Source organism: Littorina saxatilis, linkage group LG15 (assembly GCF_037325665.1).
Source record: "Littorina saxatilis isolate snail1 linkage group LG15, US_GU_Lsax_2.0, whole genome shotgun sequence".
Lineage (NCBI taxonomy): Eukaryota > Metazoa > Mollusca > Gastropoda > Littorinimorpha > Littorinidae > Littorina > Littorina saxatilis.
In genome coordinates, this window is record NC_090259.1 from 42,573,362 (window position 1) to 42,600,773 (window position 27,412).

The window sequence follows — 27,412 nt, forward strand, 5'->3', positions numbered from 1 at the left end:
GCTTTTCTTATTTTTCTCTATCGTCCAAGCCCATAAAATCGAACAAGGCGGATTGCGTTTGGATTTCCCTCTTTCAGATGACTGAGATTGCCCCCCTTGAATCATTCGGTGTCAAGGCCAGTTATTGGCCGTGTGTTCAAGATGTTGCTTTGAGTCCAGACTGGGATCAGTCATGCACGACTTTACGAGAGGATACGGAGCACAGTATACGTTTAAGGACTGTGCTTTTTAACATAGCAGAATAACATAAAATAAACACACACTCAACTCTCTGTCTCGTTTTACCTTCAGTCAAGTTATGTACGTATGTGTGCCTGTGTGTGTGTGTGTGTGTGTGTGTGTGTGTGTGTGTGTGTGTGTGCGTGTGTGTCAGTGTGTGTGTGTGTGTCTGTCTGTCTGAAAAGCTTTTCTGGAAAGTAGATAGGTTGTGATGAAACTTGGTAGAGACATTTTTAAAAGAATTGGGTTTGCAAAATGTCGCCGATTTTAGATTGGGCTATTAGATGACGTCATATTTGACCGTTTGCAAAAGACAGTTGAGGCGGCACTCTCACCGCTACTGTTTTTTTTTCATCAATTCAAGTTGTGTTTGCAATGTTCGTTACATGATCTTTGACTTGGTCCGTACTATGGGATTGCATTTCAGCTTGGTACCTTACACATTCGCTTATGAAAAATTCATTCAAAATTAGCTCTTTTTTTTTCGATTTCTGAATAATTAGATATTTCAATCACAAAGGTGACATTATTGTATTCTGAATCAAGTTGCCTGCTGTATCCGAAAATATATTATACTGTTGTCACGGTTGGATTGGAAAATGGGCTAAAAATGGAGAAACCCGTTAAATATCATACCTCCACTCCTTATCATGTGCTGATTCCAAAATATTATAGTTTTATGCTGTTCGGCGCAGAAAATATGCTAAAAATGAAAGCAAGCACATATACATATATTTTTTTCAATATTTGTGTGTGTACCATGTGTGTCACAGCCTGTGCATTGTGTGTGTATGTGACATGTGTGTTTGTGTGTGCATCGAAGTGGGGCATAATAATCTCCTACCCAAACGTTAAATTATGTGTTTGGTGTCCGTTCTGTATTAGTCCTCAGTTTTAGGCGAAAAGACGTTCCTGTTAGTGTTACAGGGGAAAGCAGTCTGGTTGATTGTTGATACGCTTAGAGCACCGACAACATGGTATGTTCTTGTTTTTATTCAGAGAGTGGTCAGGCCGGAGTTATAATTAATAACCGACTGAAGTGAAGTCGAAGAAAAACGTAGAGGATAATCTGCACCGTCACAAGAACGTTCACAAGGTAAAGCGTGCTGGTTTAGTTCTTCGCTGTGAACAAGCGGAGGGGGGTACTACTTGTCTCCGAAAACCCCTGAAAACCCCATCTAGACTAACTACATCTATCTTCAAAGTGAAGTATTGGACATGCCTGTGAAAAGTAAGCCTGATTCATGCTACATGCACCCTTATATTTGTGTTGAGAGCCGGATTTTCAACAATTTCAATGCAAGGGAGGTAACTCTTGTTACTCGAAAGCACTTGTAAGTATTGATGACGTCATGTGATTAGTGCTTCCGCTCCTTCGTAAATCCTCGCACAAACACGAAAATAAAGCCATGAACGGTGAAAGTTGCAAAGATAAGTCATGATTGCAAACAATTATGTAACAAAACACGATCTAAGGACGAATTTTCTTATTTCTGATGAGGTTTTCGGGAGTTTTCGGAGACAAGTAGTACCGGCGGAGGGGTGATGATGGAGGGGGAGCAAGATGGCGGTTTGACAGGAATATTGCGACTCGGGTGTTGTGGTGGTTGAGCAATAGGGCTTGTATTTTAATGAAAAATCATGGTAAGGAACGGACTTGGGATGGGGGTGGTTGTTCGGCATTTCAACTAAATCGATAAGAATATGGTTGTGGCTATATATATCCACGGGTCGGTCCGTGTCTCTACTCTTGATCTTGATCTTGATAAATAACGCCAACAGGTCCCAAACTTGGGAATGTTCGTTGGCGGAAAAATTGGGGAGAGCACTTGGTGTTTTAATCAGCGGTTGGCAGTTTTCCTCTGAATTCATTGACCGTTGACGACTGGATCGTGTTGTCATCAAGGTTGTTCCAGTCAATAACTGTTCTAGAGAAAGGGGGAATGTACGTTCTGGCTCACCGATTCCGACAGACCCTAAATATTAACACAAAATAGGCTTCTGGACTAAACTTTTACTAAAATGAAACATGCGACAAAATCAGAAAAATACTGCATAAATCCATAAAAAAAAAATACAGTAAAGTAAGGTTGTTTTGAACCAATGCCGGGTCTGTCGGAATCAGTAACCCAGAACGTACATTCCTCCTTTCTCTTATACAACCACGGAAATTACGAGCCGTTGCAGGTGTTCAAGCTAAATAATCGTCTCGTATCGAAAACAAAAGCAGACGACAAATTTAGTCAGTTGGAGTTGTCTCCCGTACTCCTGTAGCATGCACTAGTCAGTTTAGATCAGTGCGCTGCACCAGACGGTTCGGGAATTCCCGACAAAAGAAAATATCCACACGCGGCACTGGCAACTTCAGTGTCAGCTGAACACGAGAGCGTTCGGTCTTTTAGAAGATTTGTATCTTGAAATGAAAATTAACGAATATCGCGCTGTCCGAAGGAATGGAGTACATATCGGACAATGACCACGCTCAGGCTAAAACGATAGGACATCTGACTCGACTGACATGCGGCAATGTGAATCGGACATTTGGGGATTTTCATCGTTATATGTCCGATGTCCGACGCCTAACGACATCCCTGCCTACATTATTCTGATTGATCACAACCAAACCTACTATCATTGGACACATCCAAATGCAAGCGTCTGTTCTTGAAAATTTCCCACTGATCTAAAAATAAAACCAGTGCAATTTCCTCTGTCGCGCTTTGCCACAGAAACTCACGGTTTGGCCTGTATTTCTGATTTGTGCGCAAAAGCTTTCTTTCTTTTTTCTTTTTTTTAACATAACAATGTTTAATGTCACTGTTTGTTTAAAAGACCATGGTCATATTTGTAAAAAAAATGTTAAATTAGAAAATAAATAAGACTTTGGTATATGATTTTTCCTACACCTGTGCTGAAAATAAGACATAAAAATGTTGGTATATAAGTCGCTCAAATACAAGAAGGAATGAATGGCTCGATTTGAGTTTGTTGCAGTTGACCCTGCACAATACGATCTACGATGTTTTTGGTAACAATTTTGCCGTGACGTATTTCACAACTTCCTGTGTTACACAAACTCAATTTTGCCTGTACCAGAAACAAGCCAGCTCCGAAATTCTCAAGAATTCTAGGATTCTAAAAATAGTACCGTTCACGCGTGAACGGTAGGTCTTGCTGGTAAACCGGCGGCTTGGGTCACTCTGTTTCAACGCTTCGCTTCACAACGCTTCAATATTTAGGCTGCCTTTTCAGGCGGCCACCGAGTGCACTTTATGCAAATGACTTGTTTAATATTGTTCCACCACGATTGGTTCTGGTGTATCACGTGGTTCATGAATATTAAAACTTGTTTATTGAATCAAGCTTTGAAAAGTGTACTTGGTGGCTGCTTTGAAACTCAACAAAGCCTACTCCCCTTTCACAAACACTTCCCCGTCATAGCGGGTTTTCCCGATTGACAAAAATTCTTATTACACACTCAGACTATTTGAAGCCGCGTTTGTTCTCCAGTGGCCAATTGCATAAGAATATTCTGGTGATGAATAAACGCGCTTTGTGTCATTAGCATCTAAAGATTTCTTGTTTACAATAGTTGTGTTGATCTGATGAAGCGCGGAACTGATCTTAGGGTTGTCATGGTGAAACACTCGCTTCTGAAACAGTGCTTCCTTGTAGTTATCATGCGATATGCTCGACTTTACAACCTGTTTGCTTACACCCTTTGCTTTTTTAACCACCCCTTTCTCACTTGCAACACTGTACATCTTTGCACGCAATCCAACATACTCCTTAATTATCTTCCCATTCATTTCATCTTTCATCTTTCCAATAACCTTCTTGTTAACATTTGAGTGCAATGGTGATTCTTTAGGGTAGTCGCAAGTGTCATAAAAAGAATCTTTTCCTTTTACTGCAGGACTTTCAGCTTCTAGATCTTTGTAAATGTCATCCGCTGGAATGTCAAGTAAGAATGAATCTGTGTCTGTGTAAAGTACTCTCGATTTGGGATATCTTGGTTTCAAATAATCATACAAAAACTCAAGCATCAACAGTTTTGACAACTCTAGCACAGTAAAGCCTATGAATACTGGTTTGTCAAGCTTGACTACAAGTTTTTTCATTAAGATACCATACAGCTGTTCATGAAAGTATTTAAAGTCTTGATACTGTGGTTTGGATGTCAGCTTGATGGCCTCATTTTCTCTTGTAACAAGTCTAACATCCTTTCTCTTGTGTGGGTTTTCCATTGTCTTACCAAAGCAACTGTTGTTCATCAGTTTAAAAAAGTCTTTCTCTGATGCATCAGCGGCTTTGGTTCTCAGTTCTGTGTTTTTCATAATGTAAGGTTTCATAAACTGTTCTTGATCAAATAAAATTATACGATGAACAGCCTTCAAAATTAATCCATGTCTAATGTAAAACTGTAACAGTCTGTAGTGACACACATACTTCTTTTTGTGAAACAGATTGGGCACCAGCTTTGGAGGTTCTCTTGGGTTTACTTTTAACCTCTCAGCCGCTAAAGGATAATCATTATGTAGATCATGAAGTGATAGTGGATAGTCTAAGTCAACTTCTAGTATCCATCCCTTTCGACTGTCTGGGCCTGCTTTTAATATTGTCAGCACAACACATTGTGAAAATGGTCCTGAATAGATCTTAAAGTTCCGAAGTGGAAGCGTCTGACACATTGCCCAACCATACAAATTGTTTGCATCTAGATACATGATGTAATTAGAAGGTTTCATAGGATCAAAGTCGTCCAAGTATTTGTTGTTGGCTTTGCAGTAATTGTGTGAAGCCATACTGATTCCTCCACGTAGTCCATTTTCAATCATCTGAAGTGTAGGAAGATCTGATAGCAAGTCAATCTTTACTCCTGTAAATCTAAGAAATGCATCCCAGCTCATGCCTGGTGCAGATATGTAATGTGAAGGATCTAGATTGTAGTGCTTCATACATGTTCTTCTGTAATTCTCAAATATATCTGCAAGTAAACAAACATCAGCCAACAAATATTGATCATGATAATCACCCATTGTATTACATCCTAATTTATTCCATGCAGTCTTAGCGTGTTCATAGTCTTCGTCACTTATACCTTTACCCTTCAGCCGTGAGAAGTAAGCATCCTTTGGTGGTAACTCATCTTCATCAAACCTCTCCCACGAATCCATGTATTCATATGGATAGACTCCCTTTCTAACTAAGTCACTGTCAAAGTACTTACATGTGATTGGGAAAGCAGTTAGTGATGAAGATAAAGACTCAAGTGTTCCCATCAGATGTTGAGCAGAATCGTAGAAGTATAAACTATTCAGAGTAAAGGCCATGTACTTTTCTGAAGACTGCGCAATGCATCTTGCTTTGTATTCATCAGTTACTGCCTGCATGATCAGATGTGAATCATAACCGCGCAAGTTATGGAAGAAGATTGGAAGCTTCCAAGTCTTAGGATCAAACTTTAATTGTAGATTACATTTGCTGTGTGCTGCTCCTCGGAACTGCCCACTTACATGATCATGATCTCTTACTATTGGATTGTCTGTGTTTGGTGTTAGACTTTGTTCGCATATCCAACACTGTGTGGTAGAGTTAAACTGTTCTTGGTCTTCAGGTTTCATAACAATGTCTGAAAGATTCAGTTGTTTGGAGCAGTCATTTCGCACTTGGTTCATTTGCTGTAAGAAGTTCTTTGCTGCATTAGGTCCTCTGTACAATTGCGGTTTAGAATGTTTACCATCTGAACTAACAACAATAAATGCATATGAACAGACTTGATGATTACTTAGAGTTACTGTTTTAGGTAGGTCTTTTGGTAAAGGTCCTTCATATGGCACAATGATAGATTCAAAGTCAGCATAAACAACATAAGGACTTTTCTGTAGTTTGCATACATTCTTAAAATACACTTTGCTGTCTGGCGGTGGTGTTGTTAACTTCACAACCGCATCATCAACGCTCTTACAATGTTGCTTGTGTATAAGTGCTGCATGAATTGATGGAATACGCAAGAGACATCGCCTACAAAAGTCTTGTTTACTATTGTGATTGCTTGTGCTCGCCATCAGTCTACTCATTGTACGAATCAAAGTGTAATGATATTTTACACCATCAGTCATTAGTAACATGTCAACATGGTTAGTATCACAATCACCAATCGTTGGTGAGTTCTTTGATATTCTGACTGGTTTCAGTTCATCTTCCTCATCCCACGTGTAAACATTTACGGTGATGGGTTTGTTTTGCTGTTCAAATTTGTCAATGCTTGTAATGCTGACAGGAAATTCAATACCAGTAAAGTTTAGTTTATTTCTGTATGCATGATAGTTAGACACTCTTTCTGCATTTTTCTTTACACTGTACAGTCTTGCCAGAACACACCACATAAAACATTTGTCATCATCATTCTTTATGTTCAGCACAGCACGTTTTTTGACAAGAGCAGGAGGTAAAGGTATGTAACTTCTACCTCTGATGGGGGCAAATTTACTTAGCTTCAATTCTATTTTTAGAATTTCACCTTCTGACCATCCGGATCCTTTCATCTTTGCATCCTCTGCAGCTTGCTCAAACCGTTTCATCATTTCATCTGCCCAGTTTCCATTCAATTCTGCCATAGAATTAAGTGCTAGTTGTCTGGTTGAAACATGAACTTCTAGCACCTCATCACTGACTGTTTTGTATTTTATTAAACTGACTATCTGCACTTTTACTGGAGGTTCAATCAACAAATTGTTTGGAATTTGTTCAATGGCGTCTTGCACACTGGACTGCACATTTTGAGGATCCGTTACTTGTAATTCAACGGTGTCAAATACTGTCGATAAAGATTCTAATACAGAGTCTTCCATCGCTGTGAGTTTGATTTTATAACTCAAAATAAAAATATAAATTAAAAAAATGAAGTTGCTTCCATTTTTGTTAACACTATAAAATCTGAAATAAAAAATCATTTAACATTTGTACCACGTGGAACTAATTGTAATTCCTCTTTTACAAAGGCTCTTTGCAGTGCTGGTTCTCTCAAGTAATATATAGGTGGATTTGTCTCTACTACTCTCTTGATTTCATGAATGTCAATACTCCAGATTGGATCCGTTGCACGCTTCCTGCTGTCACCCTCAGCTTCACCGGGTGCATATAAATATCTGACTTTCTGATTGAAAGGTAGTAATGCCACTGGTGTTGTTGACTTTGGAGCAACAGGTATTGTTTTCTGTTTGATTGCATCAACTGGTCTTAACCCTGTAGCTTTAAATACCTCCAGATTCATTGCTCTAAGTACTGATGGTAATCTTTTGACCCATTCAGTGTTACGCAATTTACTTTCTGTGTCCAAAAATTCCTGATGGTACTGATATGAAAACAGTTTTTCTGCCAACTGTTTGTTAAAGCTCTCAACAATAGCCTGTGACCTGTGGTTTCCTGGAATACCTCTCTTCACTGTAACATGATGTTTTAACAGAAGCTGGTTGACAGCTCCTTTAAACTCCTTACCATCATCGCACTGAATCATTCTGGGATACTTTAGTGGTCCACGTCTGTAAATTTCTTGCAGGGCAACAGCTGTAGCTATAGCACTTTTCTCTGTCAACGGTTCAGCATCTTTGTATCTTGTTGCAACATCAACTACAGTCAGTGCATACTTATATTTCTTCCTTCTGACTGTGTCATGCGGTAAATACAGCAGGTCTATTTGATGAGTGTCATTCGGTTTAATGTTAACAAAGTGTGGTCGTGTAATTTTTCTTGGTGCAGGTAAATAGATCTGCCAAACTGCCTGCTTTGACAACCATTTCTTTGCTGTATCTTGAGAAACACCTGCTGCGTCACTGAGCTTGTCAATAGCAGTTCTTCCTTTCCAGTATCCTTTTGGGGAATAATATATTTTAGATAACAAAGCATCACTCATGGTTTTTTAAATGACAGAATATTAAGATTTGACAGCACGCGCAATAAAGTAAACAACAGCCATACCAATAACAATGAAAACAATCTCGCCCACCTTCTGCTCTTCTGAAGGCTGATAAAAGTCACCCAGTTTTGGAGGAGCACTTGTCTTCATTTTCTTTCCAGTTACAAGATAGTATTCTTGAATGGCTGCATCAACATTGGCAAAGGTTTTGTTTGCATGTCCTTGCTGCCTGAGTTTATCATTCATAAAGTCTAACTGCGCAATTCGTTTCTTCTCGTATTCATCCTGTGCTTTCGCCAGTTGTTCCATGGCTTTGTTGTGCCTTTCCCTCTCTTCACCATTTTGCAGTTTAGAAAACAAATAGTTGCTGCCAGAAAATGCAAGCGCATTTACAATCGCACCTCCCACCATCATAACCAAGCTAGCCATTTTATTGTCTTACATGTTTATATTTTCTGGAATAATTCCTTGCTTCACCAGGAAGTCTTTTGTTGCAAAGGAAGCTGTCACAACCCCAATTAGTTTAGCACCGTCTTCGAAGTCTAACTTTCCCAAGTCGGCTGGTTTCATTCTGAGGAGACTTTTACCCAGCATTGTGTAACCTACACTCAAGCCTCCAATCACTGCAGCGTGATAAACTAGATTAACTATTGTCTTTTCAGAACTCATTTTTATGTTATCAAAATTAAAATATTAAAATTATTCCATATGAAATGAATCCACTGCAGGTACTACTGTGGGCTTTGTTATTGTTTGTACTGCTTTGTTTGTTGGTTTTGGTGTTTCTGATTTTGGTGTTTCTGATTTTGGTGTTTCTGACACTTTATATTTGCCTTGCCAAAGTTTGTAAAGCAAGTATCCACCTCCTCCAACAACAGCTGCTACAGCTACTTTTCTGTATGATAGAAATGAAGATTTTAATTCTTGATCAGTTTGTGTGACCTTAGTCACTTCAGGAATGTTTGGTGTCTGCTCAACTTCAGACATAATGTTCTGCTTTGCCTTTTGATTTAACTTTTTTTGTCTGTTCCATTCGGCTAGTTTTTTTCCTGCTTCTACTCTACCAGGTTTCTTTGTCACTGTGTTCACTTCTGGTATTTTCGTCTGCTCCACTGTCTGCTTCAACTGATCTGTCATCTTTTTTATTCTGAAAATTAATGTGTTTGAAAGTAATTAATCCAGCAACAAATGGTACTAATAAAGCACCAAATCGATAATACAGGCCACAGGCAAGAGATTCGAGGGACTTGGAAACAACAGGGTCATGAGTTAGATCATGTGTTAAGTCTTCCTCCGAGTCGAGAGGTGTAAAATGTCCAAAAATCTTTGTGTACAAACCTATAACAGTCTGTCCAATACTTCTAACCATCTTAGAACCAAGCACTGATTCATACCGTCCATGATACTTTTCTATATCTTCTGAGGAAAGATGTTGTACTTCTTCCACAGTTAACTGCTGCCCAAGGTAGTGTTTTGTTTTTCCACAAACAGCAAGTGAATACAATCTTTCTTTTTTATCAGGTATAGTCCTACTGTCACAGATTTCAATATCTGTAGCAGTCTGCATCAGCAATTCATCACAGTTCATTTTATTTTGATGCAGAATAAAATAAAAATCTAGTAATTAAACTTGAGTAAGAACTTAGGTAGGAACTTAACAAGAACTTAGGTAGGAACTTAACAAGAACTTAGGTAGGAACTTAACAAGAACTTGACAAGAACTTGACAAGAACTTAGTAAGAACTTGACAAGAACTTAACAAGAACTTGACAAGAACTTGACAAGAACTTGAGTAAGAACTTGAGTAAGAACTTGACAAGAACTTGAGTAAGAACTTGTCAAGAACTTAGCAAGGATTTCTACAAACATACATACTGAACTGGTTGATCAGTTTTTAAAACCAGTTTCGAGTGCTTAGAAGATTTCAGATTATTCTTTATTCTTTCTCTCTCCTGTTTGTTTTCAATGACATCATTTTCTCGAAGACACTCTTCAAAACTGTCACGGTCCTTTGAATAGAACAATGTTATTGTTTTGAGTTGCTCTCTAAAGTCTTTCAGAACTGCATTGTATTTTTGTGTTAATATCCAAACTGATATTAATGCATGTCGTCCACTGAATGCAAGCTTTGCTAGTGCACTTTTCTTTCTAACAATGTCACGTTCTGCTGCACAGTCATCAATAATAAACAGTGTTGGTGTGTTCTGAAAAAGATCGAAATAATGCTCCAAGCAAACATTTAGACGATCAGAAGGATTTACAATAAATATATTTTGATCAGACCATATGAATTTTCTCTCCTTGTATGTTTTGTTATGCTTTATGGTTGGACAGAATATGACTATGTGTTCAAAGTGATTTATGTAAACAGTCTGTAATAAATCCAAAACATATCTTGTTTTGCCGCAACCTGTTGCCCCACAAATCAAAGAACAGTGTGGATCTTTTGGAAGAAAATCTAGATACTTCATTTTAACACGTTCAATAAACAATATCCTGTAATCTGCTTTCAGAGATGTTTAACTGCGCATCTGACACAACAAACACGTAGATCTTAACTGATTTACTACTACTCCCTACTTCCTTTTCAATTTGTATTGTGATTCCTTCTGATCCGTTTTCAATTCGCCTTCCACTTCCATGCAGTTTGTTGTCGTCAGTTGTTCTGAGATCCAGCCATAACGCATATTTATTTGTCAAGAAATCTTCTACGCCAACACCGTGTAAATGTAGATCTTTAGCCACAAGATCAGATGTTGGGTCTTTCAATCTTCCTCCAGTAAAGTACTTTCTTGCTTCATCATAGTGTTGGTATGGCAGCATGCCAGATGCAAATATTTGGTTTGGCTGCCCTTCAATTGTGCAATATACTCTATTGATTAGTGGATTGTAAAACTTTTCTATTTGCCTTTCATATGGATCTTTTGGTTCCTCAAACAACATAAGTATTCCCTTCATTGACCTAGCTGGTGTATTCAAGTTAATGTTCCAGATTGGATCAGCCTGGCTTTTTGAAAGTGTACTGTGATTCAACACTCTTTCATAATAGATAGGCAGCTTAGAACTGTACTGATTTTCTATAAGTCTAGCCAGTTCAGGATGGTTTACAACATCAAACTCTAAAGAAATTCCAGACACCTTATACTTTGCTTCCGGGTCTTGTGAAAGCATAACACGATCATAACTATTGAAAGTCAGGTCGTATGACAGCCTGTCACGCAATGCTCCTTGATAGAAGGGAGGATGTGAATTTATGAGTTCAAAGTCAAGTGGAATACAAAATTTGTTTCCAAAAGCAACATTGACAGCGTTATCTTTTTTGTTGTCAGCTTTATCTCCTGCTCCTATTCTAACTTTTATCCCATTGTCTGACTGAATCCCTTGAAACACTCTGTTTTTCTTTTCATTGTCAGTCAACCAATTATCTGCGTAAACTAAAAATACATCTGCATTATTCAATGACATCACTTCCCGCCCTTCCAGTTTGACAGTAATCTTCCTCACAATTGCTCTTCCTACATTATAAGCCAAAGTCCTATTTTCATCTGAGCCAGATTCTAATTCTAATTTGAATGATAGTCTTACAGTGCCTGGTACAATAACATCGTTCTTACCTAGATTAGGAAACCTAACAGTAAGTATTTCATTCTGATCAATAGTAGAAGGATTATTTGTAACTATAACTGTTTGCCTTATTCCTTTTACCCCGAGAGGTTCTTTCAGCCTTCTGTAAGGATCAAGAACAGAACCGAACGATTGTGCCATCTTTTTTTATTTTCAAAATAAAAAATAAGTTACAAATGGCAGAAGGTGGATTTGAAGATTTATTTGAGCCAGCGGACGACATGAGCGAAGCAATCCCTTTGGTTCCCTACCATCATTCACTGCATTATGAGGTGGCACGACATGAACTTCTGGAAGGTAAAGTTAGAGATTTCTACAAAAGTTTAGGAGAAGAACCTGATGTTTTAGATCCAAACCAGTTCAAAATGGAAGCAAATCATTTATATACAACTAACGATAAAGGAGAAAAAGTCCAACTTACATATAAATCTAATCCTGCTAAGTTTCTATCAAAAGTTTCACTAAAACAAAAACTTACTGCTAATCGACTTAGGCAATTAGATATTGTGCCTAGCACACGGTCATCATCTTCCCATGTTGTTTCCTTACTTCAACAAGCAGAACTAGGACTACCAACTGCTACTCAAATAGAATCTGTTCCATTGCAAGATCTTAATAAACTTGCAGATGAGGCTGATCAACTTATACAAGAGATAGAGACTTCTTTTTCTGAGGAAACTTCATTGAAGACTCCACATGAACTATTACCTATGAGAGAAATAGAAGCCCTTAATCAATCACTACAAACCATCAGAGGTGAAATAGCAAATAATCTGTCAAAACTAGGTCAGCTGGATGAAGATATAAACAAAGAGAAACAAAAACTTGCTGATGCTGATGATTTGAACCTAGAACAAGAAGTAAAAAACAGAATTTCTAAGCGTTTAAAAGATTTGCAGGAGGAGAAAGCCATAAGGTTAGAAGTTCTAAGTAACAATAGAGAACAACTGAGAACACAGGTCAGCAGAATAAAAAATACAATTCAAAGAATCCTTTACGAAGACACAACTCTTGCTGAAAGAATTAGAACGCTTTTCAGAGAGCAGGGAATCACAATAGCTAGTATACTAACTGCGTTAGGATTTGCAATAAGCACATTAGTGTTAACACTCACAGGTGGCACTGTCACACCTCCACCTCCACCTTCACCTTCACCTCCATCTGATCCGGGATGGGTAAAGAAACAACTCAAACACATTGCAGAACTATTAAAGAAACTAGCAGCAAAAGCTTTGGATGCACTTCCAGGAATCATTGGTTCAATTGTTAGCTGGCTGTTATCTTTTGCAGGTAAAGTTGTTGGTTTCATGGCTGAACATCTCTGGACTCTAATAGTTTTAATTGCAGGTGTTCTGCTAACGAGAATAAAGCAAAAGTAAGCCTACACCCACTCCACCAATTACTAGAGCAGTCTTCTGCGATTCATGATCATCACTAATACTAACAGCTTGATCATCACTAGTGACAGAATGATCTTCACCTGCAGCGTGATCTTCACTTGTCACGCTTTGTTTCTGTTCATTGTGATATGGCTGTAACATCGTTCTGATTTCTGAATTCAGTTCTTCACCCTTTCCAAGCGGCTGGGTGTCACTAGCAATAATGATTTCATTGTTATAATTTGTTATTGTTCCAATCTGCAGCTGGAGATCAGAAGGTAACATGTAAAGGCCGTTACCAACAGCAAAGTCAACTTTTGATCTTGCATAACGGAGAGAGTCTTGATACCTTTTGATGCTGGAAGGCAGATCAACTGCAGAGTTTATGACATCTTCTAAATTTGATAACAACTGTTTCTGTGCACCAAACCCTGTGCTTGTTCTCATTATGTTTGATCGTGTCTGTGCCTGCGAGCCTAGCAAGCACCACGCATATGTTCGGATAGATTCATTGATCCTTTCAACACCTGATCCAGTGAAACCTTTGCCGGTGTCTAATATAAAAGTAGTCCATGCATTGTGGTGCTCTTGTTCTATTGATCCTAACTGTACCTGCACATTTGAAGAAAAAGATGTATGACCTGGCCAGTAATCAAAATTATACCTCCTGTGGACACCCCATAAATATAGTGTTCCCATGCCATGGTTTTTGTCTTGCTTTTGCCTAAAGTCGGTCTTAAAATCTATATTGAATTCATTGCAGAGACGCTCATACACTTTCATGTTTATCCTATTGTTGAATGGGTTCCAGCTCTTTTCATGCGGCATTGGTGCCTGAAGTTCAGACAAGATTCTCCTGCACTGATAGTAAACGTGAAATGTGTACACACACTTTGTCAGTAAGTTTGAATTATTCATGTGGTCTGCATAGGACACTCCACATCCTGTGGTTGCACAGAATATTGCAAAGTTTAACTGATTCTGATAGAACTGAATTGGGTGAGAGTTCCACATCTTTGGAACACTATCATTTTTGATTGGGGGATTTAGGTAAGAATGGAATGGGTCAGGCACTTTAACGCGAATGGATTCTGTTTCTGTTACAGCAAAGTCCAACTCATGGAAAGAAATAGTCTTTGGATTGTAATATGGTCCAGTTTTGTATTTAACGTCTTTGTTGAATTTATACTGAATCATTTTTGTTGTTGAATAAAAAATGTTTATCACACTAACAAATGTGAAGACTGGTGTGCCAGTTAAACTTGCAACCCCTATCAACAATCAAAATGGAGGAATGAAAGTTGCACTGCATGAAATTATGTACAAGGTTACTTGGTATAATATCAGTAAAAAAAAGGCTAACAACTGGGTTAGAATTAATGGTAAAACACATTCTGTAGAAGATGGTTACTATGACTTCTGCACTTTAGAGAAAGAATTGTTTGCTCCAGTAGGTATTACAGCGAGTTTAAATCATGCAAGTCTCATTGCTACTCTTACTATGCCCAAAACTAGAGAAGTAAACGTTGAGTTTCCAACCAAACTCCTTGATATGCTTGGAATTACAAAAATATACAAGGGAACACGTCCCATTGACATGGATGTTAACAGTGTACTGTTTGTTCACATGAGAGAGCTTAACACATCCTATAATCTGTTTAATGATCAGCGTTCTGATCTGCTTAGGATTCTTCCACCGAGTGATGCCTCTTTTTGTAAAATGCACGTGCCAACATTTAAGACACTTCAGTTCAAGGACTTGGAGGAAGGGTGTCATGAATTCCTACACATTGATCTGAAAAATCAAAGTGGACAACCAGTTGATTGTTTGTTTAACATTACATTGGAAATAGTTCCATAAAATATTGAGTATTAAAATGTCGAGTGGACCTACAATAGCTTATCCTGTTGCATGTTCAACTATAGAGTTGAAAGATTTAGCAGACGCTATCGACTTTGAGAGCAATGCTGAAGTTGGTGCAGTGTATGCATTCGAGTTTACAGACACCGGTTATTACAAGAGAAAGGAAATCGACGATGAAAAGAAACCAAGATTCCTCAAACTAGGTCAAATCCGTGATGTTAATGTACCTGATCCAATTGTCGATGACACATTCTACATGTGGAAACATCAGAATAAAAAATGGGTACTTAGTCCTGTTATGAAAAAGATTGACTGGGAAATGAAGTTTGAATTTGTGAGTCCATACACTCTTGTTGGAAAAGACGACACATTCCGTAAGTCAATCAATGCTGGACCACTAATTGTTAGCCTTGCTCCTGCGATTAACAGCAGGGGAGAAGTTGCAGTTAAACCTTTCCATAAGAACAACTATCTCATTCACAGAAAACAAAGTGTTGAAAAGGACGCTGACACCATTGTCGATTTTATACCCAAGCTTCCAATAGGGCAGAATGCAACTATGATATTTGATATAGTTGTCAGGAAAAGGGAAGAAACCACAAACACTGTTCTAATGAGAGGAATAAATCTCAACTGGAGACCATTAAATGTTGAAGAAGTCAGAGTATTTATTGCTGTTCAAAAGGATTCTAACACAATAAAAAAACAGACGTCAAACCAAAATGTTGTTGTTAACGCAGATGTAAATAATTTAACAGAAATAAGAAGTATTAATCTTACTTATCTTGATTTGATTGCTTTCTACTATACAGATAAGGTGTTAAGCAATGAACAGCTTCAAAGCTTAGCAGAAACACTGGCCAGTGAGAATTAAGATAAATATTTTATATTTTGCATTAAAAAGATGACTAGCAGTGTGAAGCTTTATCCTAATATTGATGAAAGTGCAGCAGAAAGTCAACAATTCAGACTGGCACACATTAGTAATATACAAAAACAACTAGAAGATGAATTAGAAAAATATTCTCGCGCTAGACGTAAGTACTCAACAACTTACAACAGCCTTTCTAATGCCAGCACTGGTTCTACTATCCTTGCATCAGCTGCAGGTGTAACGGGAACAATTCTGTTAGCTACCGGAGTAGGGACTCCAGTTTCTCTAATCCTAGGTGGTGTCGCAGCAGCAGTTGGTGGTTTATCATTTATAGCATCAGCTATAATGAAAAAAATTGTGAAAAAGCTTAAAAAACACGAATCCATTTCCACTCTTGCATCATCAAAATTGTCTAGCCTAAAACTGTCTATCAGTAAAGCACTTGAAGATTCAAAAGTTTCTGACGAAGAATTCAAACAGATACAAACAGACTTTGATGACTACAAAAGTAAGAAAGCAAGTATTCAAACAAAAACACGAGCTGAATATAACAAGCCAATCGATATAGAAGATCTGAAAAAGCAGTTTTTAAAAAAGGGGATTCAAATAGGACGGGAAGAAAAAGTAAAAATAGAATCACTTGTAAAGAGTTAACTATTCGTTTAGACAGTCACATTGCATGTATCAGATATAATTCTAACAGTGAAAGAACATATGAAGTAAAGTTTGTAAATGAGAGAGCGTATTGAGCTTAAGAATGTTGTATAAGAGAAAGGGAGAATGTACGTTCTGGGTTACTGATTCCGACAGACCCGGCATTGGTTCAAAACAACCTTACTTTACTGTATTTTTTTTTTGTATGGATTTATGCAGTATTTTTCTGATTTTGTCGCATGTTTCATTTTAGTAAAAGTTTAGTCCAGAAGCCTATTTTGCGTTAATATTTAGGGTCTGTCGGAATCGGTGAGCCAGAACGTACATTCCCCCTTTCTCTGTTCTTGTGAAAAAAGAGTATCTGTACACTGGTGTTTTAGTACACTCCACAGTAAAGCACTGGTTGTTATTTCTTGTGATATTTGTGACTGTGGCTGATGATGTAAAGTCTTTGTTCACTCGTTGTTTCACTTGTCTTTTTGATTTTTGTTGCTGGAGAAATTTCTCAGGGGGTACTGCGGGGACCAGTGGCCGAGGTCTTGTCGGGTACGTAGCGGCTTTACGCATATGCGCAGAGCCTACGGACACCGTAAGATGAAAACGTGGTGGTCATGACGCGAGCGTAGCAAAACTTGCGCCGCTACGTTCACCGTAAAGTTACGACAGCTCCCCCCCTGTCGTAAACCTTTGCGCAGCACGCGTATGGCGAAAAAACATGGCGGGCAGCACGTTATTTTTCGGATGCTTTTTCGGCGAAACTTCAGCCGTCAACGGACGTTGCTGAACAGATCCTCATTGCTTTGCTTTTTTTTTCTAGCAAGGTGTGGATTTCAACTTCACTAAAATGTCCGCCGCGGTGCATTGGAGCTCCAGCTTCGACAACGTGATAAAGAACAAAACGAATACTTATATTACGTAATCAAACACAACAGCATGACGTAAACGGTAAAGTACACAAAAAGAAAGAATTATCCGTATCGCCGAGACTAATAGACTTCCTTGAGGCTTTTGACGTCACTAGTTAGACAAGACTTCACGGGATATACCCCTTCACTAAAAATAGTACAACTTTGCGCACAGCGTTAGCTCCTTACGTATTTCGTTACTCCGCAAACGACTAAGCAAGCGTCGTGACCACCAAGTTACGCATTTGCGGAGCTACGGAATACGTAGGCTTTACGTGTTCGTAACTCCGTGCGTAACCTAACTTATTTGCGCTACCGACAAGACCTCGGCCACTGCCCTCTGACCACTTTGCAAAGAAATGCGAGTCTCTGTTGTTTCCGGCGTTCCTGGAGTGGGGGAAGCTGTAGTCTGCTGAGCATCTCTGAGACACATCCTGGGTTTCGGTTCCTGTAGTTTTGGGTAATAAATCTGGCTGCTCGTCTCTGTACATTTTCCAGGCTGTCTATATCGCCTTGTTTGTACGGATCCCAGACGAGACAGCTGTACTCCAGGGTTGAGCGGATGAGGGACACATAGGCAGTACGTCTACAGCTTTGGGGGCAGGAGCGGAGGTTTCTTCTAAGTAGGCCGAGGGTGGAATTGGCCTTTTTGACGATTTTGTTAATGTGTTAATTTGTTACTCTAGTCCCCAGGCTATATCCACGTCACTGACGTCATCGTTGCACGGGAAGCCTCGCGTTGGCACTCTCATCAAGCGCCATTTTTTTTCAACACGAAACAATCAACTCTTGAACTTGAACTTGAACTTGAACTTGCGATGTTTAAGGCCTTAGGCCTGTTCATCGATCCTGTCGAATGGTACTCCAATAATACTTTTTTGGTGGCATGCGCGGGCGGTTATTGGTAGCACGTTGGCGAGAATTTCTCTGGTCTGTCTGCCCAGAAATTGTCCAGCCTTCCTTTGAAACTGTTCACTGATGGTGCTGTCACAACTGTTTCTGGCAGACTGTTCCAGTGAGGGATCACCCTTTCTGCGAAGAAGCAGCTCCAAACGTTCAGCCTACAAAATGATTTATACAACTTGAGGCTGTTTCCTCGAGTGTCTTTGGTTTCGGCCAGCTGGAAATTCGGGTTGCTTGTGTCGTAGATCCCATGCATGTACTTGTAGAGGTCGATCATGTCACCTCGGAGACGTCTGTGTTCGAGACTGGGTAGTTTGAGTATGGCTAGTCGTTCTGGGTAAGTTTTCTCACTGAGAGCCGATATCAGTTTGGTCGCCCTTCTCTGCACGTCCTCTATTTCCTTGCACAGCAGTTTCTGCTGTGGTTGCCATACTGAATGTCCATATTCAAGGGTTGGCCTGGCAAGACTCTCGTAGAGTTGTACAAACACCTCCCTATCCAGATGCTCAAACGATCTCCTGATGATGCCTATGGTTTTGTTTGCCTTCGCAGTTGCTTGTGCAACATGTCCCTTGAAACTCAGGCGATTGTCTACAAGTACACCAAGGTCTTTCTCCGTTTCGCTTTCTTCTAGAGTGATTAAACCTCCTCACCACTTTCGGATCTCCCTTTCATGTGATAGCTGGTCTCTGTATGTTGTTTGCCTAGCTTAAGGACACTACACTTCTTTGGGTGGAACTTGAGGAGCCAGTTGTCAGACCACTCTTGTAGATTGTCCAGATCTTCCTGCATGACAACAGGTCCTGAGGGCACAGTACATGTATATAGCTTGGTGTCGTCAGCAAACAGCTTCACAGAGCTGGTGACTTGGCTAGGCAAGTCGTTTATATACAGAGTGAATAGCAGAGGGCCCAATACATTTCCCTGGGGGATTCCACGGGTGACTGGCGCTTTGTCTGAATGTGTACCGTTCACAACCACTTGCTGATGCCTGTCCGCTAGAAAGTTGCGTATCCAGTTAAGGACGTTACTCTTTTGACAACCTGCAAATTAAACTGAAAGCCTTACAGGAGTGCACTCATGTGAAACTTTCAAAAAGTTCGTCGAGATCGATAGCAGTCATCAGGAGTATCGCACAAAATATAGATTTCTATTTTTCCCATGACGGACATGATGTTTCCGTAGCTCAGACGGTTAGTACCAAACAGTCCATGAGACCTCCAGTTCAAACCTGGCCTCTAACATAGAGGGGGAATCGAGACGAGGGTCGTGGTGGATGTGTCGTGTGTGTGTGTGTAGAGCGATTCAGAGTAACTATCGGACCGATCTTTATGAAATTTGACAGAGTTCCTGGGTATGATATCCCCAGACTTTTTAAAAAAAATTTTGATAAATGTCTTTGATGACGTCATATCTTTTTTTTCTCATCATTTTCTGATTCCAAAAACATATAAATATGCTATATTCGGATAAAAAAAAAGCTCTGAAAATTAAAAATATAAAAATTATGATTAACCCTTTTGCTGCCAATCAAAACTTGCGTAAGTGCATTCCTGACTGCCAGGGAATATTGGAGTTCGGGGTGTAATAATTCACAAAAAATTCTAGTTCCAAACTGGCAGTAGGTAGGTAAGTAAAACCTATGTTATTTATAAGGGAAATTGAACCAAGAATCTGTTTTTAGTGTATAATCATGGAAATAATAATTAGTTTGGCTTATACTGATGTTTAAATATGAACTTTTGAAAAATCAGTTCGGCACATCTTCCGATGCCTGTGGATCAAACACAGGTGGCTGTTTTGCTCGCTCCAAGAAAGGATTATTATCACTATCATCTACCTGTTTCCAAGGAATCGTCCGAAAGAAGATCTCCCCCTTCCCCTGTCAGTTTCCATAATCATTTGCACCCCCTGTAGCGTCAGTCCGGCTTTGTTTTTCCCTACTAGGGCCCGGTCGACTGTCACCGTTAGCCATTTTGACGAGTCGAGATTTCTCTCCCCTATCCTGTCGCCAAGGCCGAAAATAGCCTTCAGACGCAAAACCGCGTCACCATTTATGTTTATTCATGAGAATGAGGTATTTGGCTGCTATTTTTGTGTCAGCAGTGACATCGCACTTCTGGAAAATCCCGGCCCGTCTTAAGGCGCTGCGGCTGCACAAGCGCATGACGGGTATACCCGTCCTAAGGCAGTCAAGTGGTTAAAATAAAATTTCCGAAATCGATTTAAAATCATCTTATTCCTTGTCGGTTCCTGATTCCAAAAACATATATATATATGATATGTTTGGATTAAAAACATGCTCAGAAAGTTAAAACCAAGAGAGGTACAGAAAAGCGTGCTATGCAGCACAGCGCAACCACTACCGCGCTAAACAGGCTCATTAATTTCACTGCTTTTTGCACGAGTGGCGGACTACGGTCATTGCAGACCTGTTTACCCTTACGATTTTGGCGTAATTTATTACGATTTTCTGCAAAAAATACGCCATTCCGCTATCCGTGTTGAGACTACGATTTTCATAAATTAAAAAAATGTAAAAAAAAAAAAAAATGACATTGTGAAAAAATGCAGTGCGTTCAGTTTCATTCTGTGAGTTCCACAGCTTGACTAAATGTAGTAATTTCGACTTACGCGACTTGTCAGTTTTTATTAAAATGAATTTGTTGACTTAATCCCCCCCCTTAACTTTCCTTTCTTTTATTTTTCTCTACTCTTCTTGTCTCCAAAGCATTTCGTTGATAGAGCTGAGATTGCAACAAAAATGCACTCCTGCAATTTTCACCGGTCACAACCGTAGGACGGCAGCCGGCTTTGTTTATATTTTATCACATAAACTTCCCTCTCCTCCCCTTCAAAGTGCAGCTGGTCGAACTGTGGACCCTGTATTCAACTCATGGAGTCTAACTCGTTATTGAAAAATAAAAGGGAATTTTGACTTTTACAATTTGACAGCTGAAGTCAGTGAACTAAAGTGCCCAGCCGAAAGCAGAAAAATATCAGGCGAGAGTAGCGTCCCTCGAGTATGATGACGTCTGTGACGTGGATATAGCATCGAGTCTAGAGACACGGACCAGTGGATATAGCCACACCCTAAGAATATGGAGTCCTGGAATATGGACTAATGGAGCCACATTAGTTAGTCTCCCTGTTTTTATGCCAGAGCTTTTTGACATCTACTCATCATTCATCCGAACAATTGTTATGTATTGGGGTGCACAGTGCAGATGTAACCTTTTGTTGTAGCGAATCAGTAGTTCCGGTTGCAAACAATTGAACAATTTTGCTTCACCGCCTCTTATCGTCTACCACCCACTTAGTCACAGTTGTTGCTCCATTTGCTTTCTTGTTCATGCAGCCATGCGAGGGAGGGGTAAGGGCGACCAGTCCCTTATCATATTCAAAGAGAATATTGCCAGTTTTTCGTCGCAGGCTAGCCCGGGGTCTTACGTCTCACAGGAGAGAAATGTGTTGCAAGGATGTTTTCTTTGACAATTACAATTTATTTTATGTTATGAGGGTGACAGAATAAGCATATAATTAAGTATACTTTTTTTCATCTGGCCCTCATCTTAAAGAGGGACTAATCTACTAACTACTGAAAAAATTACAAGAATACATAGTTAGTGAAAGAATAAAAATGTATGTTTCAGGGTGGAGGGACTGTCAAAGTTCTAATGAGATCAGGTCAGACAGTAAAATTGCCATGGCTCATACTTGACCTCGTGTTCATCTGCACAAAAAAGTCACTGGGAGAGATGGATACGATAGATCTGCATTTGTAAAGTGGGTTTGTTACCAGAGTTGGAAAAGATCTCTCGTGTGGTTTTCCATAACAGGTTGAAACCGTGACTTGAGACTGAAATGGAGTGATCTTTGCATGTTCGATTGTACAAACATTTAAACGTGTAGATAGGAAGAAAAAAAAGTTTATCTAAAGTATACCTACTTTAATTTGTATTTACTTGAGTCCCAACTTCCTTCTCTTCATAAAGACTACTTGAATTGCACAACATGCTTCCCCTTTTATTCCAGGCCTCCGATTTAGTGTTAACTGTTATCTGGGTTCTTTTTACATTTTTTAAATGCAGGTCGGTTTTGTTGTCTTTTGCGCTTTGCGCTGTCATAAACTATCAGTGTCATTGCCACCAGGTATTCTAAACAAGGGAGTCATCTATATTAAAAAATAACCAAAACAAGCCTTCACGTTTTCACCAATATTTCGGCCTCGTGGCCTTCATCAGGGTGTTCTATAATTAGCTCGCACAATGTTTAAATATCCTTTGACGTTATGTATCGTATATATATATGATACTAGATGATTACCCGCTTCGCCGGGTACCGGCTTCACCGGGATGATCGCGAGACGGAGTATGAATATCCGGCTTTGCCGGGAAGAAGTAGAGCCGCCGGGTACCCGCGATTGACCCCACACGAAGGAAGGGGGATAAACGCGCAAAACACTGGAGAAGATAAGGAAGAGTAATACCCGGCAAAGCCGGGATGAAAGCATTGTGGACAGTGACCTTCTAAAAATAGTAACGGGAATATGGATTGAGCGTTGTGGACAGTGACCTTCTAAAAATAGTAACGGGAATATGGATTGACGCCACACGAAGGAAGGGAGATAAACGCAAAACACTGGAGAAGATAAGGAAGAGTTACTGGGAATGGATCTGGGAAGATGAACAGAAAAACCAAAATCGGTTCAGCGCTGCGCGCTGGGAGCACGTGTTGAAAATTCTCATCGACCAGGTTGTGTCCGGGGTCTACCTGAATATGCCCACCAAATTTGAAGCAGATCCATCGAGAACTTTGGCCGTGCATCGCGAACACACACACACACAGACACACACACACACACACAGACACAAGCCGTATATATATATATATATATATATATATAGATAGATATACTAGATGATTACCAGCTTCGCGTACGAAGCCGGGATGATCGCGAGACGGAGTATGAATACCCGGTTTCGCCGGGAAGAAGTAGAGCCGCCGGGTACCAGTGATTGACGCCACACGAAGGAAGGGAGATAAACGCTCAAAACACTGGAGAAGATAAGGAAGAGTAATACCCGGCTTCGCCGGGATGAAAGCTTTGGGGACAGTGACCTTCTAAAAATGGTAACGGGAATATGGATTGAGCGTTGTGGACAAATTTGAAGCAGATCCATCGAGAACTTTGGCCGTGCATCGCGAACACACACACAGACACAAGTCGTATGTATATATATAATATATATAGATACAGGCTTATACAGACAAAGTCCGTCTTCCAAAAAAATATGCTCACTATATTTAATCAGATCTTCCTAGGCTTTTACATAGAATAAAGACCGGCACGGTTGGCCTAGTGGTAAGGCGTCCGCCCCGTAATCGGGAGGTTGTGGGTTTGAACCTCCCGATTAGGAGGCCGACGTCTTACCACTGTGACCGCCAAGGAGACTTACCAATAATCTACATCCTTAACTGCATCCTGGAGCGCCAGTATTTTTGTAGGATAAGGAATGAATTTTGCAGATAATTTTCACTTGTGACTGTAATTGTACTAATTTTTGAAATTAATCCATAAAAACAATCTGCACAGCCTGCACCTTAGTTGTCAATTCTTGGCACCACTGAACGCCCTTTACCCTGATTTTGTTTTAAGTCTTGACTCAATTTTTTTGTTACAGTAACGCGTTGAACAGTGGGGGACCATCAACTTGATCAAGCCTCCAGCAGTCAACAGTCACTGAGTCAGGACCACCTGCAGAAACTTCTCACTGCAGCATGGAGGAAGGAGACACGGCAATTCTGTCTGACGTCAAGATAGAGATTGATGTTGCTGAACCTGAGACACCGCATTATTGGCAATTGACTGAACATCAGCCAAACGGTAAGGCTAATGATACAAACTAGACCCCTCCCCCTCCCCTTTCTCCCCCACGAGTGTACATGCCACATAGTCTGAATAAGGATAAACACACAGTTACATTTCTTGTGAAATTCCAAATGGGTTTTCCCCGAACCACATTATGTGGAGTTTGTAGTTCAAGTTATGTCATCATGTATTTGTTTGTTTCCAAAGATAATCCCAGAAAGGTTCTGTGATAATTGAGGATTACAGATTGAAGTCTCAAGAAAACTCTCAATACTTTCAGAGATATAGAGACAGACACTTATGGGAAGCATGCTGATGGTTAACACTATATGAATGGATCGTAATTCATAGCATCCCCTTTATTGATGTGCATTGTTTTCCTTTTTCAGTGCCAGTCAGGGAGGTTGTTGCCACAGTGAACACTGCTACCATGCAGACATTGAATGGACAAGCTGCATTCAACACTCACAGTGATACCTGGCTGAAACAAGAGATACAAATACCAGACACACAGACTGTAGTCAATGATCACAGTGATATTTGGCTGAAACAAGAGATACAGGCACCAGGAACACAGACTGCAGTCAACACTGCCAGTTATACCTGTCTGAAACAAGAGATACAGACACCAGAGACACAGACTGCAGTCAACACTCACAGTTATACCTGGCTGAAACAAGAGATACAGACACCAAAACAACAAAACGTATGTAAAGTAGATACATACAAAACATGCGAAACCGTTTCAGTTCCGATGTCAGAGGCCACATCCCTGTGTTTAGGTGACAAAGAACAGCAGGTTGAAATCACATGCACTGGTGAGAAACCATGTGGATGTATCCAGTGTGAGACAATGTTTATACGACCTTTGGAACAACACATGTCAAAACACACAGAAGAACAAGCACAGGGAGTAAAGAAAAACATGTTGAGACCTCATACAGGAAAGGAACAGTTTGCATGTGCAGAGTGTAACATGCATACGAGTGTGAAAAAGTATGCATGTTCAAAGTGTGGTGCTTGGTTCAAACAGTCTTGTGATTTGAAGCAGCACATGTTGTCACATACAAAAGAGAGAAAGCATGCATGCCCAAAGTGTTGTGCCAGGTTTGTAAGATTAGGTCATTTGAAGCGACACATGTTAACACATACAGAAGAAAAAAAGCATGCATGTCCAGAATGTGGTGCTAGGTTCACACGGGCTTGGAATGTGAAGATACACATGTTAACACATACAGGAGAGAAAAAGCATGTGTGCACAGAATGTAGTGCTAGGTTTACACATGCTGGGAGTGTGAAGATACACATGTTGACACATACAGGAGAGAAAAAGCATGTATGCCCAAAGTGTGGTGCCAGGTTTGTAAGATTAGGTCATTTGAAGCGACACATGTTAACACATACAGAAGAGAAAAAGCATGCATGTCCAGAATGTGGTGCTAGGTTCAAACAGGCTTGGAGTGTGAAGATACACATGTTAGCACATACAGGAGAGAAAAAGCTTGTGTGCACAGTATGTTGTGCTAGGTTTACACATGCCTGGAGTGTGAAGAAACACATGTTGACACATACAGGAGAGAATAAGCATGCATGCAGAGAGTGTGGTGCAAGGTTTAAACAGCCTAGTGAATTGAAGCAACACATGTTAATACACACAGAGATAAAGCAGTTTACCTGTGCTGAGTGTGATGCTAGGTTCTCGCGTTTGTTTCTCTTGAAGAGACACACGTTGACGCATACAGGAGAGAAAAGGCATGTGTGCACAGAGTGTGGTGCCAGGTTTTTAGGTTCTGGTGATTTGAAGAAACACATGGTGATACATACAGGAGAGAAAAAGCATGAGTGCAAAGAATGTGGTGCTAGGTTCACACAGGCTGGGAGTGTGAAGCAACACATGGCAATACACACAGGAATAAAGCAGTTTACCTGTGCTGAGTGTGATGCTAGGTTCTCGCGTTTGTTTCTCTTGAAGAGACACGCGTTGACACATACAGGAGAGAAAAGGCATGTGTGCACAGAGTGTGGTGCCAGGTTCTCATTGTCTTGTAATTTAAAGCAACACATGTTAATTCATACAGGTGCAAAAAAGCATGCATGCACAGAGTGTGGTTCTAAGTTCAACCAATCAGGTAATTTGAAGCGACACATGTTAACACATACAGGAGAGAAAAAGCATGCATGCAGAGAGTGGTGCAAGGTTTAAACAGCCGAGTGAATTGAAGCAACACACGTTGACACATACAGGAGAGAAAAAGGATGGGTTGAAGAGACACATGTTGACACATAGAGGAGAGAAAAAGCATGTGTGCACAGCATGTGATGCCAGGTTCTTGCGGTCTGGTAATTTGAAGAGACACATGTTGACACATACAGGAGAGAAATAGCATGTATGCACATAATTTGGTGTTAGGTTCAAATAGTCAGGGAGTATGAAGCAACACAAGTTAATTAATAAAATTAAAAGAGAAAACAAAAAAGCTTTAGTGTGATTAACCGACATTCAATGAACTCATGTACTAAAATACGTCCAGTTCTCGATCAACTCCTTTATTACCATGGGTGCAAAGATAGTCGGAGAGGGCGAGGTTAGGGAAAGAGAGACAGAGATAAAGAGAGAGAGGGGAGACAGATAAAGAGAGAGAGAGAGAGGCACGCACACAGACTGACAGACCGAAAGACAGAGAAAAGTCACGAAGATAGCTATCATGACAAGACAAGCAACTGCCACAACATCAAACACTAAAACTTACTTGTCGGCAAAACATAACGTTCATGGTCTTGGCCTTTTCCCCTTGACTGTGACCCTCCAACCCGCTTGGCCATCTCTTGCCAGTAGCAGGGCTAAAACCGTTCCGGTTCTCGTCGGAAATCCGATTTTTGAAAACTTTTAAAACCGGAAAATTCGGTTTCTTGAGGGAATTTTTGTTTGTTTGGATGGTTGATTGGGGCAAAATGTGTATTTTATAATTTATTAACATACATTTTGTACCAGGAGAGGCTGTTCTTTGCCTCTACAAGATAAAAAAAAAAGGGAATTCAGTATGCGACACATGATGACACAATGTGTACAGTTACTTTTTACCTTGCGTCTGCTACAATAGCAGACGACTCAGTTTATTCTGTGTTAACCCGGATGTATTCGGGGGTTGGGTATTGCAAAGGATGTTGGGTAGTGCTGATTCTGCCTCTTGGAGAACCAG

At 40.0% G+C, this 27,412-nt stretch overlaps 1 long non-coding RNA gene across 2 annotated transcripts; it reads left to right on the forward strand.

The window, feature by feature from the left end:
- Window positions 1-1,561: 1,561 nt before the first annotated feature.
- On the forward strand, window positions 1,562-26,166 carry LOC138949376 (uncharacterized). Of its 2 annotated transcripts, XR_011450264.1 has the most exons (4): window positions 1,562-1,863; window positions 21,994-22,126; window positions 24,025-24,227; window positions 24,602-26,166. It is a non-coding gene; the product is annotated as an uncharacterized lncRNA (long non-coding RNA). The 2 variants fall into 2 exon arrangements; XR_011450263.1 differs by lacking the exon at window positions 21,994-22,126.
- Window positions 26,167-27,412: the final 1,246 nt, after the last annotated feature.